Source organism: Euprymna scolopes, chromosome 16, assembly GCF_053919585.1.
Source record: "Euprymna scolopes isolate OS-2025 chromosome 16, ASM5391958v1, whole genome shotgun sequence".
Lineage (NCBI taxonomy): Eukaryota > Metazoa > Mollusca > Cephalopoda > Sepiida > Sepiolidae > Euprymna > Euprymna scolopes.
In genome coordinates, this window is record NC_136497.1 from 55205404 (window position 1) to 55223932 (window position 18529).

Sequence of the window (18529 nt, forward strand, 5' to 3'; positions counted from 1 at the left end):
CTATGTTGGTTTGTGCAACGAGGGCAATGAAACCAATAAATAATATAAAGCGATCAAAAAAAAGTTAATTAGAAAGACATAAATGATTGTATTTTTATTATTTTTTGGTTGAATGTTCTATGCTAAAATTACAATAACGTTGAAAGGATTCCAAATACCCAATTTAGGCAGGAAAACATTTCATTAACTATTTCGTTATAAAATAGCTAATTTTGGGAAAAGAAGTGCGAAATCGCTAAAAAATATTCACATATTTCAGACTGTTTTCCTTAATTAAAATGTATTTAAGCGCATTTCTCCTACGTTGCAATTTTCACGGCGTTTCGGCCGTTCTGCTCTCCGACCTTCTTCAGGTAATCGTTTGGAATTTAAATTTAGAACTTTTATTTTAAAGACTTCGGTAGAGTGCTATAATTCCACGCTCCATACCTTTTACATATATAAAGAGTGACCCCATAAAAATTCCACCCATAAAATTGTTAACGAAATTCACAATCCTTTCTGCGATCCAATTATATTCAGACATAAAAATAAGTATTAGCCTGTATATATCTTGTATTATTTGAAATGTTATTTTCGCAAAATTTTAGCTGATGTAAATTTCAACTTTTTTCGGGTCCATCTTGTAGAACTCAATAATATATGAATTTCGAACTGAACTCTTCATTTAATCTATGGGGTTATATTGTTCTCTTTCTGTCAGCCATGACCGCGTAGAATTCTTAAGTAAATTTGCGAAATATGCATGACAGTCATAAATATTCAACAGCCTTTGTTTTATAGTCGCCAAATAATATGCGGTGATCGTCTCATCAGTGGAAGACACGATCCTTAATGGCTTTCATATACATCGAAACTTTCACCCATTTCGCGCCATTTTAAGCTGTGGGTTTACTCAAAGGTAACGTCTCTAAAAAACAATCCCCAAACCATTTCTGAATTGTAGAGGATTGCCACAGTTAATACTTCTACCTGGCCATGGCTGACGGAACAAGAGCGTGCTACTCCCGTGGATTAAATAGATGATTCTGTTCAAAATTCCGTGCAGAGTCACGAGTTCAACAGAAAAGATTTCCAAATTTGAGAAGATACACCTGAAAAAGGTTGGAGGTTACATCGGCCAAAACGTTGTGAAAATAACACTTAAGATGAGAACATTAGTCTGAATAATCCAAATACTATAGTAATTTTCGTCATTATTTACGTATTTTATTTATTTACATTATCGTCTTATTCTTTCTCTCTTACGCTGCTGCTGCTACTACTTCCTTTACCCTATTCTTTATTAACAGACACTATTTTTTTATATAAAATACTAGGGAGGGGGGGGGCTTTGCCCGGCCTTAATTAACGCTTTAATATGATATTTTAATTTGTCCAGATTTCGTATATTATATTATAGAGTCGTGATTTCAAAAGTAAAAAAGAAGTATTTGAGTGCCATAAGCTAGAATCGAAACCGTAGCATTCAAAGCTGGTGACGTTACCACTGTACCAACGCGACACGCATATGAAACAAACTAAGATGAATGTACAAAATGTATAACGATTTTTGCTTCAGTTTGAACCCCATTTTTAACCTCTTAAGAACTATTTTAACCGGCTAAAGACCCAAAAAAGAACGGTCCATTAAACATCCAATCATTTGAGGCCCCTAGCGCCGCTTTGCGACTTTTAGTTTCGGGAGAGATAGAGTTTGAAAATATGGAGACAGACAGACAAACAGAGTTCCTTTTATATATTAGACAATAATGTTGAAGTCCCCCCTCCTTTCGACCGCTCATAACATCGAAAAGAGATAGAATAAAAAAGGAATGCTTGGTTGGTTGTTTTTGTTTTACATCATATCAATCGTTTGTACATTATGTTATGCAGAAACTACTAATTTGGAAAAAAAAACTTTTATTCTCCAAGTTCTTTATATATTCAAATATTTCTTCATGCTGTTTTGTTGTTTTGTTATACGGTATATTAACTATTTCCAGGTTATTTAATGTCGAATCTAGGAATTTTGAAACGTTAACTCTTCAAGTTCTTTATATGTTCAAATATTTCTTCATGGTGTTTGATTTGATTGTTTTTTTTTTTGTTGTTTTTTTTTTAAGGGAAAATTGTTGTTTTTGACTTTGCACAACACGATTGACTTTTGCAAAAGGAAAAAAATATGATCAATGTCGGGTGCATTTTTAATTAGGAAGCCAGCATCTCTAGACAACCTGATGTTGGGGTTGCAATCACCGAACTTTAAGCCCTGCCTACAGGGTCGCTCTAAACGGTACTACCACTCTGGACCAAAGTGGACCTAGGAGCAATGGTAACTAAGGGGCAATTCCACATTCACCACAGCTTTTAAATGGGGGCCTCACCACTGGATGTCTTTTAAGGTGATACCCAGGACCTGAATGGATGGGCCACACATTAAAATATAGTTTGGAATCGTTGGTTTAGTTTGTTACAAGGTGGAACAATAAAATTGTCGCCCTAAAGAAAACAACGCTGCAGCTTTATTTTTAAACTTTTATTGAAAAAAATCAATTCAGGTAACTTGATTATGTAGTAGAGCTGATATCTATTCAATGTAGCCGCCTTCAGCCTCAATCACCGCTTCAATACGGGTCTTGAACTGGAAGTATGTCTTTTCCACAAGCGCCGACGAGAGCTCGGCGAATATTTGGCGAATGGCGGCGGTTAGGCCGGCTTTGGCGTTGTGGGAGGTCAAGTTGGTGATGTTCTCGACTTATGATCGAAGAAGTAGTCCAGCAGGTTCAGGCTGGGGGAGGAGGAGGCAGTAAAAGAAGGGTACAAAGTTGTAGCACTCCTGAAGTCAAGCCTACCATTTATCGTTCCACCCTGTATATTATTAGTTTAAACTGCTTCAATTATGGCGCCGAGTGTAGTTCACAAAGATACATTCTCTGGGAACGAAGCAAACGATCTGTTTTTGGGTGTAAAATTACATTATTGCTGACACTTGATATGTGATATCGCATCTGAAAGATGGAGTGGAAGCAAATCACGTTGAACAATTTACTGATATCTGATAATGTTTCGTATATTTATTGCGGTATATAAAGTATGGCAGCAGTATAGCATAAAACATAAATATCCATATAATATAATAATAGTAGACTTTTTTTTTTCTTTAAAAAAAATCCAAAAGTAATCCCTCCTATTTTTTATTCCACTCGAATGGATCAGAGGGGATTGCAAATTGCATTGTTATGATGACTGCGCGTATGCATCCATGAACTGTTTCATCTCCCTGTTGTAGATATTGATGGCGTAAGAATAAGAAAGCAGCAGAGCTGACTAAAACATGGTTGCTTTCAAGTCCAATGTAAGCAAGCACTTGTTAAGCCGTCCTCTTAAATTTTAATTTTTTCCCCAAATTTCCACCATTACCGATCACCTGACATACATTAACTTTTATACACCGACCTTGGTTAGTGGTGATTAGCTTTGTAAAAATAAATAAACTATTTTAGTAGCTTCTTTAGAACAACGATGTTTAGTATTTGCAGACGCATTCTTATTTGTCAAATTTCACGATGTTTGACAATTTGAGAGATTTGGAGAATGTGAAGTTACCCGTTCGTTACTAGTAGCAGGAAAACCTGGCGTTGCCCTGGATTTAATGGGAAACACAACGTCATTTGTCACTATGCTCATAATACCATATTAATTTATTTTCTTTTTACTATATCCAATTTAGATCCTTAATATTGTTTGAAGAAACTGAAATTCGAAATTTGCATTATTTGACTTATTCAAACAACTACTCTCATTTTTATTGTTATTCGCACAACGTTTCGGTCGATGTAATCTCCGATAATGTCGTTTATCAACTTCAGTCTGTATTTATTTACAATATCAGGTTTGCTGATATTTGGGCTTGACGATCTTTAAAATAGTCTTTCTTCTCTTTTTTATCAAAAAAAAAAAAAGAATGTTTACAGAGAAATATTTTACGTTGCACCTGTGTAATGTAAAATATTCCCCTGTAAAAAATTATTTTTTAGCTATAAGAGAAAAAAAGGACTCTTTTTGAGATCGGATTTTTTCGATTTTCGATAATTATCGGATGAATTTCTGTACAAAAAAAAAACATCTAAAGACGCGGCCAAAAATATAAATTAGCTTTGTGTAAAATTCGCAAAATATAAGCTCAGCCGTTTCGGAACCCATGAGGAAGGAACCCATACATACACACAACGACTTTTATATAATAGCAGAGATAGAGATATCAGAGGGGCGCTTCTGATACAAAGGGTTAGCTACGTATTCCGATTCTGTCGCAGACACTTCAAAGCTTAGAGAAACTAAACATATGCACGTTTAACGTTTTAGTTTTAACCTTGTGTTAAGTAATCATGAGTTACCGCCCTTGTTGGAGATCATATTCTCCGTTTTTTAAATCTTTGGTTGATAGGTAACTATTTATAGTTACCTATGTTTGTTTCTAAATAAAACTTAAGTTTTTTTTTTATATAGATAGTTATCTATGTTTTTATTGATTATTGTAAGAAGCAAAAAGCTTTATAAATTGTATAACTTTTTGTCTATAAGTAACTGTAAATAAATTTCTATGTTTTTATATAAGCAAAATAAAGTCTCTGGTATTTTATAACGCTTTAGTTACAAATGAGTGTAAATAGTTGCTTAAGTTTGTAGATGTATGAATAATTATCTATGTTGGTATCTGTTATAGTACGCAAAATAAAGCTAAATACATTTTCGAAGTTTTTATAGAAATCTGTAAATGGTAATCTACATGTGCATAAGCTTAATAAAGGTTTGTAAGTTTTAAAACTTGTTAGTTCTTTATAAATATCAATAGTTGTGTCTGTACTGTAAGAATTAATAAATAAACAAATGAAAATGGAATTATTTACTAACAATTTGTATTGGATTTTATATCATATCGAAAAAAAATGACGTTACTACATTACAATTGTCTTCAAGTCTAACGTAAACAAGTTTTTGATGAGCCGTTCCATATAAGTTAACAAATGTACCGAATCTCCACTACTAACGGTTACTATATTGTTCAATTTCTACTGTACACGCTTTAATCCTTATCCTCGAGTGGCCTCTTGACCTTGATAAGTGGTGATGCTTATGTAAAAAAAAATTACAAAGACGTTTAAAACTTTGTTAAAACATTTCATGCATTTCTGGTCATGTTTCCGTAACGTTATCTTGTAACGTTATAGATATGTTGCTTTATGACGTTACATTCACTCTTCTTTTTACACTACTGACACCATATAAATAAAATAAATTAACGCTTGTTTACAAGTTATCCCTGGAATTCAAAGGCGGTGTCAAGAACATTCATAGAATTTTACAATTGTGCAGAGAACGGATGATAAATTCTTGAAAGATATTAGAATGTGCATTCATCATCAACATTAGTGATTCTCAATGATGAAAACGGGTAGCGACATTTTATAATTTTTTCACATTGTTAAGTAAGGGAAAAAAATCTGGTGTTTTCCATTTTTTTTTTTTTTTTAGAATACAGAAATTGAAAGATTTTTTTAAAACATTGTTTTTTTTTACTCTTTTTCACCCCAAATAAGCCACATTGCCACTTGGACATAAAAGAGATACTGCTTGGAATCATATCAGCATGATATGATATCTAAGGAGATGCACAAAATGTCTGTTCACATTACATTCAAATTTTGATATGTCAGTACAGCCAGGAAAGCAGAAGCAGGGATGCGAATTTCAAAATCTAGCAGTCTGAGAGAAATCGCTATTAGTGTAAAAGGTTTTACGGCATTTATAAACACCAACAGCGAAGAGGTGTGATTCTGCTGCTTGTCGGGTTAGTCAGAAGCATGTAATTCTAGCGGGTACAAATGCGATGATTTCATGAGCGCAAATCCTATTAAACTACTTGTAAAACAAGCACATGTATGCAACATTCTGAGGGGGGGCATGTGTTGGTGATTGGTTGATAGTGCACGACCTATTAGATTTGAGACTCTATTTTTAAGGATCCTATCTAAAAAGGGGAGGCTTGTGGTAGATGCACCAACTCAGGTATGGCGACACAGAATTTTTCATTGAATTAGCTTCCTAAAAATTACACATTTTAACAATAATAGGGGTCTGCAATGAACTAATGATTCCCGAGCAACGTAGTGTAATTTTTTGCTACTTCGAATTTGGTGTGGAATTCACATCGGGCGGATTGAACCGGCTTCTTCCAACAATACAACAATAAAGGATATTCAATTGACAATCGAATGTATATCCCGTTCAGGAACATAACGTTAGTTTCGGCAGTTTTTTTGTTTTGTTTTTTTTGCGAACCTGGTATTCCTAATTGATCACTCATCCGGTACTGACCAGGATCAATATTACTTAATTTCGATGATCTAACGAAAACTGGTGTGATTAATCTCTATAATGAGTAGATACAGCTAGTATGTATACGATGTTTTAATAGGACACGTTTAAAACGTCGCAGTACAGTTGTACATTAACTAGCATTTGAAGTTACAAAAAAATAAGTTTCCAGAATACAAACGTAAAAAGGAAACAAAAAAATAACATTTCAGAAGTATCATATGGGTAAAGTGAAAAAAAATGGATTTCTCAGAGTAGAAAAAAAAAACAAACAAGAATTGTAAAAACTGTGTGTACACCTTCCGTAAAAAAAATGTACGCTTCATCAGTGTTCGCACTAATATTCATATTCATATAAAATAAAGACCAAATCGGTTAAGTTCTTTTCTTTTGAAGCAAAGGGGGGGGAGAAAACTTCGCCAACTGGAAATTAAAAATAAATAAAGAAAGGAAAAAGTCTCATTATGGACATAGGTTGAGATCTTTTTTTTAATTTATTTTAGATAACGGATGTGGTGTCTGATTTTACATTTGTTTTCTCTCTTCCCCATGACTAATGAAATCTTTTTAATAGCTAGCGTTTGTATGACGGAACGTATATATATATATATATATATATATATATATATATATATATATATATATATATATACACTTGTGCCCGATATTATTCATACCCCTCGGATCTTTGAGATTTCTATAAGATTATTGCTCAAACCAGAGGGTAGACAATATTAAAGGGATTTCAAACAATAAATCAAGCATAAGCATTTAATTTAAACTCAACAAATAAATAAATTATGCAAGTTTGAAACATTATACAAAGAAAAACAATAATGGCACTAGTTCAAAATTATTCATACCTCTCTTACTAATAGTCAATAGCATGCCCTTTATTCTTAATAACTGCCTGTAACCGTTTTGGATATTTATCAACAAGGTTTTTACAAGCATCAACACTGATTTTTGACCATTCTTCAATGCAGTAGTTCTCCAAATCCCTCAAATTTCTAGGTTTCCGCTTTTTAACCTCAGTTTTCAATACGTGCCAGAGGTTTTCGATAGGGTTCAGGTCGGGACTCTGGCTAGGCCATTCCAAAACATTAATTTGATTATCCTCAAACCATTTCTTGACTATTTTGGCAGTATATTTTGGATCATTATCCTGTTGAAGGACCCAGTTTGGTCCTAAATGGAGCTTCTCCGCATCCTTTCTAATGTTTTTCTGGAGTATCTCCAAATATTGCTCCTTCTTCATGGTTCCATCTATCTTGACCAAACTACCTGGACCACTAGCCGAAAAGGAGCCCCAAAACATTAGGCTACCACCACCATGTTTCACCGTGGGTATGGTGTTCTTTGGGTTGTAAGCTTCTCCTTTCTTCCTCCGAACGTAAGAAGCATCCATATGGCCAAACAATTCAATTTTTGTTTCGTGAGTCCACAAAATACTTGAGAAAACGGACTCTGGAGAATTCACATGGTTCCTAGTAAACTTTAGACGTGCTGCAAGGTGTTTTCCGGTGTGCAATGGAGTCCTTCTTGGTCTTCTTCCTTTCAGACCATTTTCATGCAGAGTCCTTTGCAATGTTTGCCTTGATATTTTTATGCCAGAAGACTCCAGATTTTCTAAAATGTCCTTAGTAGTGGTGGTTGGATTTGCATTAACACTTCTTACAATATTCCTGGTGGCTCTAGCAGACAGTTTCCTTTTCCTTCCTCTACCAATCAAGTTGTTTGTTGTGTGGTGGCTCTGAAATTTTTTGATGATGCTCTGTACTGTTGCTGTAGGGACCTCAAATTTCTTGGAAATTGACTTTTAACCTAAACCATCCTTATGTGAATTCGCAATTTTAGTCCTCAGATCATTACTAAGCTCTTTTTTCTTCCCCATTCTAATAATTTTTATTCTTTTATTGGTTTTCAGTTGATATCATTTTAATTTCTGAAAAATGCAAAAAACGAAATGAAATTAATCAAAGGTTGTATAAAAGCGTTCAAAATAAGAATCAAACAGGAAACAAACAGTCAGAAACTCGATTAATACTGAAAAAATAAGGGGGTATGATTATTTTTGAACATTGCAGATTTTATAAATAGCTGTATATTTCTTTTATTACAAGTATCCCGAGATTTTAAAATGACGAAAATTATCAGAAGAGGTTTATTAAGAATATGTATCAATATGGACGTAAACAATAAATTCTAACAAAGTTACACCAAATAAACTCAATTTTCAAGGGGGGGTATGAATAATATCGGGCACAACTGTATATATATATATATATATATATATATATATATATATATATATATATATATATATATAGGCTAATCATTTACTTGAAACCTACTCGGTTTGTATATTCCAATCGTAAAGTAGTAAAAAATCTTTTCATAAAGTTTTTTTTATAATGAAAAAGATTTTTATATAAATTTTGTAAATTTTTTGTAAGTTTTTTAAGGTAAACATCGGATGAGCACGTGACTAAATATACAGCAATAACATAATTTTGCAGACTTGTTAGTCGCAATACGAAACAATATTGTAATGAATACCTTTTGAAAAGTAATAAATGACGAACTGAGAAAACGTGATATTTGAAACGTCGAGACTTATTAGTTATACTATGCGTCTGTACACACACACACACACACACACACACACACACACACAAACACACACACACACACACAAACACACACACACACACAGAGGGTGATTGGAAAGTAACATCCTATTATTAAGTAATTGTAAATTATTACTGAAATATAATTCTTATAAGAAATGAATATAAGAAAAATGTGTACAGCATGAGATTTTATTTAGAATCCAATACGGCTGCCAACATGGAAACCGCATCAACTGATTCTATAAGGAATTTGTTTACCAATGTGTCAACACTATTGAATGCTAAAACCCCATCTGAAGATTGGGCTTAATGCGATGGATAGATTGACAGATTAATAGAGATGAATACTATGAAGGGCTTTTAAATTTCCACTTATCATTAATTCAAAACAATAGCTGAACTAGAAAACAGCATTTTTCCCCATCACTAAAGATATTACTCATGGAATGTGAGGACATTAGAAATTAAAGAGGAAAACTCACAGCTCTCGTTCTAACCCCCCCCATTCATTTCTTGTAAGAATTAAATTTCTATAATACATTTCAAGTTAATTTTCATATCACCCTGTAATATATATTTCTTTATTATAGAGTGGGGAATGATTTACGTACCTTTAAACTAAAACCAAAAGATTGTCTTTTTTCTTATTGAAGTAGACAATAGTAGTGAAAGCAAACAACGCGGCAATTGAGGATAAAAACGAAGGTCCACTCGGATTGGTTAGCAATAGAGGCACACGATGATAGGAAAGGCAACTGAAAACAAATCTATTGTAAATAGCAGCTTGGTGTGTAGGGAAGGGCGACGGCTGGACGGTCGGACATTCCTTCGGTCATTATTTTGTTTATTTTGGTTGGAATTCTTTCTTTAGTGGTTATAGAGTTTCCATTCAGAGAGACAGGATAAATTCTCCATGCAAAGGTCAAAACTGCGTTGACTGGGAAAGGCCGTAAAAATATCCAAATTCTTTATTCATAATTTTTGCGCAGTTGGTAGAACAAATGCTTCATCTAAATCACAATGAATGGGTGGAGTCTATGACGTTATTTGGGCAAATACCAAGCTGCACGAGCCGACACGAAACCCGAAATAAAAGAATAGAGCTAAAGACCTGGTTAGTCAAATCCAGGACGACAGATATCGAAAAAAAAAAAAAAAAGAAAAATACACAGAGCGTTTATCACACCTCTGTCAATCCTTGGTCGAGGGAAGGGTGAAATTAACGTACAGTGTTCCTGATCTTGCGTACATTTTTATACTATAGATTTACCGTTTACAAAGGTCCAAAGGCCACCCAAGAATAAGGTTAATGAGTATCAGGTAAGACAACACCGTGATGGCGGTGATCATGGAAATTAGATAGAAAATAATTATTCAGGAGGACGGCATGTTAAGAACTTGTTTACGTTAGACTTGACAATGACTATGTTATAGTTAGCTGGGAAACAGTTCCGCGGTAATGCGTTCTACAAATGAACAGTTCTGGGGAAAAAACCTACTCATGGAATGGTCATTTAGTTTTAGGCTCTGATAGAGAATAAGTGAAATTGGTGATAATGTTGCTAGCTAGGTGAGTTTTATCGCAAATGCCTTACAGGGGATCATCTTCCATGATTTTACACACTAACGACGCGAACATGAAAACATTACTACTCATCATCATCATCATCATCATCATCATCATCATGACGGGATCCTTGCCCGGACCAACGTGACTCTTCCTCTTCATAGTTTCCTGTCTTCCATCAGCTGCCTCAGATCTTGGCTTCGAGGCTAACTAACAAACTGAAAAGGCAGTTTGTTTTTTTTCGGATCAATGGTCTGTCCTTGTTTACGGTGTTACAACCTGAACACTCACCAAAAGATTGGAAAGAAAACTAGACGGTAAATACACCCGTATGCTACGAACAGTATTAAAAATATCTTGGCAATATCATCCCACGAAGCAGCAACTTTATGGCAACCTACCTGCCATATCTAATACCATCAGGGAAAGGCGCCTATGATTTGCCGGTCACTGTCTGAGGAGCAAGCATGGATTGGTGAGTGATGTATTGCTATGGACTCCACAACACGGACGCGCAAGCAAAGGACGACCTAGATCCACGTACATCCAGCAAATAGCACACGACGCCAACTGTGAACCTTAAGATTACGACTACACTCACAAAAGTGTTTACATCTACACAAACTGACAAGTAAAACGTATGCGATATGTACGCATTACCATATTTGCTTTTTTTTTTTTTTTTACTCTTTTTCACCCCATACAAGCGATATAAGGGCTACTACTTGAAATCATGTATACCAGGGAACTGTGGGGAATTTATCGGCGAGATGTCTATTCACATTACATTTAAACTTCTACAGGTTATACAGTCAGGGAAGCAGGAAATGGGAAGGTGGGAAAAAAGTGTAGTATCTGTTCTGATATCACGCTTCATCTTTTCTGGCCTCGATCAGTGGAAGAGAAATCCTTCTAGATCGAGGCAATTTTTATTTTTGTTCCTATCCAGAGTGTCCCGTTTTGGGGAGCTGGATTTTCCCTACATTAAAAGATCGACCCTGTGTCTAACTCTGCTGTCGTAGGGAGGCAAATGAATAGAAACAGGAAGGTAATTCCAAAGTCTTGCAGTTTGCGAAGAGAAACTATTAGAGTTGAAGGCTTTCCGGCATCTATGGACGTCAACAAAGAAGGGGTGGGATTTTGCTGCTTGTTGAATTAATTGGGGTGGGGTCACCAGTACTAGGAGTTCAGAAGCGTACATTCCATTGAAGTACTTGTAAAACAGGCACAAGGATGCAAACATTACAGTGATCTGATAACGGTTGGAGAAAGCCACTTGAGATTAAAGATTAATGAAGCAAATGGATTATCATTTGAATAATGAAGAATATTATGAGAGGATTGATGATGATATCTGGAATGAACAAAGTTTGATCACACATGGGGACGACTTATGAAAAATATCTGTTCAGCATTTTATTCTCTGCAGGAAAGTAGCCATGCGGTAATGAGTTCTACAAACGAGAAACTACATTCATGGAAATTCATTAAAACAATAGATTTAATGGCCACGTGTTAAAATATATTTAAAATTACACATCCAGGTTTTTAATTGCAGACATTGGCAAAAGAAAGAGAAGTTGTTTTTTAAGATCTTGAAAGATTTGCAACTTGAAATTTTGCACTCCTCCGATAATTTTTAGCCCACAGGCAATCGCTATTTATACCCCCATCAGGCCATGCCATTGTATAATCCTCAAACCTATAAAAAGGAATGATGCGCATTTATTAGAAGGAGAAGAAACCATTTCAATATATTAGGGGGGGTAATCAGAAAATCACCTCAAACTCACCTTACCGCTTGAAATAAGTCTGGAAGTAAATCATCCACTTTAAAACAAATAGTCAATAGTGCGTTTTTTTTTTTGTTGTTTTATTTTTAGCAGAATATAATAAGAATTCATATGATAAATTAATTACTAACATAGTTATGTTATTTTATAAGAATATTTTTTTATAATATATCGAGATAAATAACGAGTGAAAACGCTGGCGAAGCATAATTTTCCCGTCAAATATGGACGAAAGACTACAGCAGTCAAGCATAAAATATTATTTAAAGTTGGAGATATTTGCTACAGGCGTCAAACTTGAAAATAACCAACAAGATGAAAACAATCTTGTGAGATGTATTTTTATTTCTATATGTGTTAGTTAAGAATGTAGAAAATATTCTAGCAATGTTTGGAGGAGGTAAGAAAATATACAGATACAATGTTCCATCTAAATATGAAACGGAATCCCCGAGTGCTGCCCCCTGTCCCGAGGGTTATGCTGACTGAATTCTTTATTCTCATATGTCGTCATCGTTATTAATGGCTTCGTGCAACTATTAACGCGCATACGTACGAAGAGACGAGTTCAGCCGTACAAAAAGAAATATAAAAATAATCTGTTCTTTTATACAACAGGGTCGCTTGGTTTTTACCTTGACTCGGAACATTACGATTCTTACTCCTTCAAAAACCTTCAATTCCCTCCAACTCGAGGTTTTGCCAGAATATCTGTTTCATCTTAATTTAGAATAGCAACCATCGACAAAGTATGTTAAAAAGTATAATGAAATCTTTGAAAATAGGCTTTAAATTTGAAATAACTGATCCGCTTTTTCACATTGACTATTCGATATACAACTAATTGAAGTTGCACAATTAAAGTTCTTCTCTCGGACTGCTAGACTTTGGAATTCCCTTCCTGTTACCTGCTTCCCTGACTGTACCGTTATGTAGAAGTTTAAATGTAACGTAAACCGACATATTGTAGCCTCTTACATCCAAGTTGCGATATACCATGCTTGGGGTGTACGTGGGTAAAATATTGATAATAAATACAGCTGCTTAACTATTGTGTGTGTACATTATATATATATATATATATATATATATATATATATAATGTATATATATATATATATATATATATATATATATATACATTATATATATAATATAATATATATATATATAATATAATATAATATATATATTATATATATATATATATATATATATATATATAATAAATTCCACAGCCAAATAACATCGCATCCCACAAGAGCTATGACAGTCAACAAATCGGAAGTCCAAGACTCCAGTTTCGCCCTCATTTACGCTCATCAGTTAGACACATCCGAAATCAGGATTCGAAACCCGAGCCTCTTGCATGCGTGGCAAGCACTCTACCAACTGAGCAAATGCTCGGGTTTCGAATCCTGAGTTCAGATGTGTCTAACTGATGAGCCCAAAAGGGCGAAACTCAAGTCTTGGACTTCCGGTTCATTGACTGTCATAGCTCTTGTGGGCTGCGACGTTATTTGGCTGTGGAATTTATTTTATATAATCTCTCACATTCTGAAAATTATATATATATATATATATATATATATATATATATATATATATATATATATATGTATAACACTTACGTTCAGTTAAAGAATATTTGGGCATTTTAACTGTAGCTAATAGAACGAACAAGGGATTTTTAAAAAATGTGTAACACATAAACGTTACCAAATGCAAGATAATGTAGTGTTATACCTTCATGGATAAGTTTATTTGTGTTTTAACATATTTCAAAGCATTTTCTAGTCCAAAAACAGAGTTCCTGCTCTGTTCAGTTAGAACGAAAAAAAATATATGGCTATATAAGCATTGCATAAGAACGCTTGATAATCGCTCGAAAATCGAACATTTAACTAATACTGATAGAAAGACATCCAATAAATTCCACCGATCGTGGAAAATGTAATGTTCTATAAGGAAAAAGATAACTTATCTTGCCTTTGGTAACATTTATTTGTTGCATTTTTAAGCTTTTTTTTTATTGTGTTGCCTACAATTAAATATACCTGATTATTTATTATAGTCGAAAGAATTCAGACCAAATAAAAATACCCACATGTACACAGTTCTTACGTTTATTTGACCAGAATGGTAAACATCCTGTTAGAAGAACTAGAAGACAACAACAACAATAATAAGGCAAAGAAGACAACAACAACAACAATAATAATAATAATAATAATAATAATAATAATAATAATAATAATAATAATAATAATAATAATAATATGAAAAACCTGACATTTGGGCTATTAAGGAAAATCGTCGACTGCTGAAACTACTACATATAACAGTGACACCGACCAATCACAGATATGTTCAAATAGAACAAAAATATAGAAATAATATTGCACGTATTCAAGGGAACTGAAACGAGCAGAACTCCCATAATCTGCCCGTTATCCCTCCCCCCTCAATAAAAGACACACATCTCGGCTGTTATAAAGAATCGTCATGAATTAATAAGTAGGGTGAAAAGAACGCAAACAGAAAATTTTTACTTAGAGGTTTATATATAAACGCATATACGTTCAAATTTCCCGCTTTAACAAAATCAGGGCTTTTCTAAGGAATATATTGCTAGCGCACTAGATACGCAGAGCACTCAATCGGACGGAGTCCAAGTCTTTTGGAAAACAATGGAAAGAATGGGTGATTTCAATATCACCCTGGGTGACATTTTAGGTTTTGTCCGTTTACTTAAATTTTTTTCAGAAATATATATATATATATATATATATATATATATATATATATATATATATATATGTATATACATATATATACACATATATATATACATATATATACATATACATACATATACATGTATATACACACACATATACACACACACACACACACACACATATATATATATATATATATATATATATATATATATATATATATATATATATAAAAGACCAATGTGCATTTATTTGCATAATTCCATCCGTGACTTTTTCTAGCCCCGCAGACGAACACACTCAAGTGATTAGAGAAAGCAAGAAAGCAAATAGCAAGTAGGACAACCACCTCAGATTTGAAAAGAAATCCACTGTTGACTGTTTATATTAGAGTAAACTTGATAATAAAAAGTCAATAGGGTTTGTTTTTGTTTCGTAAATGTTCTGTTTGATGCACAGATTTGCAATGTTCTTTTAAAACTACAAGTTTTAAAAATCGGGGCGGGGGCAACGCAAAACAAAATACAGTTTGGGTAATTATCACTGGAATTAAATAACGTGAATTGAAATCTTATCTTAATTTGGTACGTGTAAGAAATGGACACCCAGTTCTTATGGGACCAATCCCAGAAATGACCAAAGCTGTTTACGATTTGAAAGTCACGAAAAATATATAAAAAAAAAACAGCGTACGAAATATGAGGGTTAAAAAAATATTAGCATTGGAAAAGTTGAAAATACTTTTAAAATACAAAAGAAGATTGTCCTCAAATCGTAAACTGTTTTCGTTATTGACACTGGATTCTCCATCGATACTCAAACCGACTGGATAAATATTGATACTTTTGAATGTCTGTTCCTTATAAGTACCCTTTATTTTTACTTATTTCATGTATTGAACAAAATGTTTCGGCCACCCACACCCTCTGGAAAAATTAGCTAGCTAAAAGGGTCTATAGATTCATGTAATTTATATTTGGCTTAATTCCTGGTTATTCATTTATATGTAAAACGGTCATTTTGTTTCAAGGAACTTTTAGAAACGAAGAATAAATACGAGACAAAAAAAAGGGGGAATGTATGAAAAGAACTTAAAGAATGTGTACGAACCTTTCATTCCGTCTTCACTGGAATGTCACATATGGTGATCGCATTACTTTTGGAGCAACTTTCATTCATTTCAGTCCAATATAAAGATTATGAATGAAATATTTCGCGGCGAAATTTACTTCGAATGTGTTAGAAACTATTTTTTTCTCTCTGCCTTTTTTCTTCATTTATTTATGCGCAGAGAAATTCCACCGCAAATGTGATGTTGGAAGCTTTTTGTTTTGACTCGGACCCATTCTGACCGTTCGCCTTCTTTCGCGTCGTGGCGTCTGCTTTGCTCGCAAAACTTTGAAGAATTTGTGAGATTTCTCGTTACAAGAGTCCAGAACGTAGCAAGAGGATGGGGGGTGGGTGATGATGATGGCAATGATGACGATGATGGTGATGCTTTTTTTCTTTTTTTTTTTTTAATTTCTGCCACGGACGATGCTATTTGCCAGCTGCTTAGAGCTCTGTTCCTGCTACTTGTGAGAATTATGGTAGCGGCGGTATGCCGGATGGTGATTTTTTTTTTTTTTTTTTTTTTTTGATGTGATGTCGGAGGGTAAACTGGGTTGTGGGTGTAGAGGGGATTGGAACGTGGGGGAGAAAGAGAGGTCGAGATAGCGCTTCTGTTTTAAAAAGGGAAACTACGCAACAATTTTGTGTTGAGTCTGTGTACGGACATATGTAACATAAAATGAAAGAATAGGGGGAGCGCGCATACGCGTTGTGGGTGAGAAAATGAGAGAAACGGGGGAGGGAGCGTAAAAGTGAGAGAGAAAGGAAGATTGAGAGGAATATTAAAAACAAGAAAGGGTTAAGAAAAAATGGAAAAGAAAAAGAGGGAAGAGAAAGAAAAGAGAAACAAAAAGAGATAAAGAGTGGGAAAGAAAGAAATAATAAATGTATGTGTGAATGACCGAGAGTGATCAGAAGATAAAGAACGAAAGAACAAAAGAGAGAGAGAGAGAGAGAGAAAGGGGGAGAGAGAGAATAATAAAGATTAAAAGAGAGGGCCAAAAAAACGCCAAAGAGAAAGAGAAAACAACAAAGATAGACGTATAGAGAGAGAGACACACACGGAGAAAGAGTGACAAAAAAGAGAGAAGGACAATAAGGGAGAGAAAACGACAAAGAGAGACGGCCTGATAAACAGGGAGAGCAAGCGATAGAGAGAGCGAAGAAAACAACAAAGAAATAAAGAACGAAAAAAAAAAGAGAGATATTATAAAAGAAAGCGTGAGAGAAAAGGGAGACGGCAGGAGCGACAAAAAAGAACGAGATAGAGAGAAGTAGAAAGAATAATATATATAGAGAGAAAAAGTGTGACAGAGAGAACAGCATAAGGGAGAGAGAGTTAGAGACACAGATAATAAAAATAAGGAAGAGAGAAATAACGATGAAAAAGAGAAACTAATAACGAGAAAAAAAAAACGATATATATATATATATATATATATATATATATATATATATATATATATATATATTTATGCACACAAATCCGGGGGTAATTGCGCCAACTAAAAAAAAGTGCTCTTCATATGCGTGGTTGCCAAAAGAGCACTTTTAGCTAGTTGGCGCAATTACCGACAGTGCGGGATATATATATATATATATATATAATGATTATTTTATGTACCCATTTTCAGTATTTAGTTCAGCAGTGCTCAATACGTGAGTAGAACTATATAGTATGATTTAAAAATATATATGGCAATTAACCTACACAGAATTTTCCACGGTTCATATTCATTACTATTTCTATTGGTTTCGTTCCTCCCTCTCTCTCTCTCTCTCTCTCTCTCTTTCTCTGACACACACACTCATATATATATATATATATATATATATATATATATATATCGTTTTTTGCTTCTTAAATTTCTAATAACATCTCAAATTTCAAACATCTCAAAAGTGTCAATATATATATAGTAACATGAACATATATGGCAATTAAGCCACACTGAATCTTCCGCGTTTCATCCCAGTAGGGAATCAATAGGCTAACATTCTGTGTAGCTTCATATATTTTCATAACTTACTAGTTAGCTCTACTCACGTATTGAGTACTTTTGAAGTAAATTGATACATAAAATATTATATCGCCTCATGTCATTACATGTAGATACATACAATCTTCTACACTCTTATAAATTCGTTTTTCTTTTGTGTGTATTGATATTTATATTAAAACCCTCTTTTCTATTTATTTAAAAAGAAAATACAATTTTCTTATATATGGGTTGTGGAATTGCATTCACTAGCAAAAGATCTAGCTAATTTGCATATTCTTTTAAACAATCATTTTAATTAATTCCCTATTAGTTGCTTCGGTTT

The 18529-nt window shown here is 33.9% G+C and overlaps 1 protein-coding gene across 11 annotated transcripts in view; it reads right to left on the bottom strand.

Moving 5' to 3' along the window:
* Positions 1-18529, bottom strand: part of LOC145295967 (dual specificity tyrosine-phosphorylation-regulated kinase 4-like) — a 436432-nt gene that overhangs the window by 163447 nt on the left and 254456 nt on the right. For 4 of the 11 annotated variants that reach the window (XM_080141886.1, XM_080141883.1, XM_080141885.1 and 1 more), the window contains exon 1: positions 16205-17470. The exons of the other annotated variants lie outside the window; for them this stretch is intronic. The gene's annotated coding sequence lies outside the window, so the exon portion shown is untranslated. Of the gene's footprint in view, positions 1-16204; positions 17471-18529 lie in introns of those variants that run through there. 11 annotated transcript variants of the gene reach the window in all.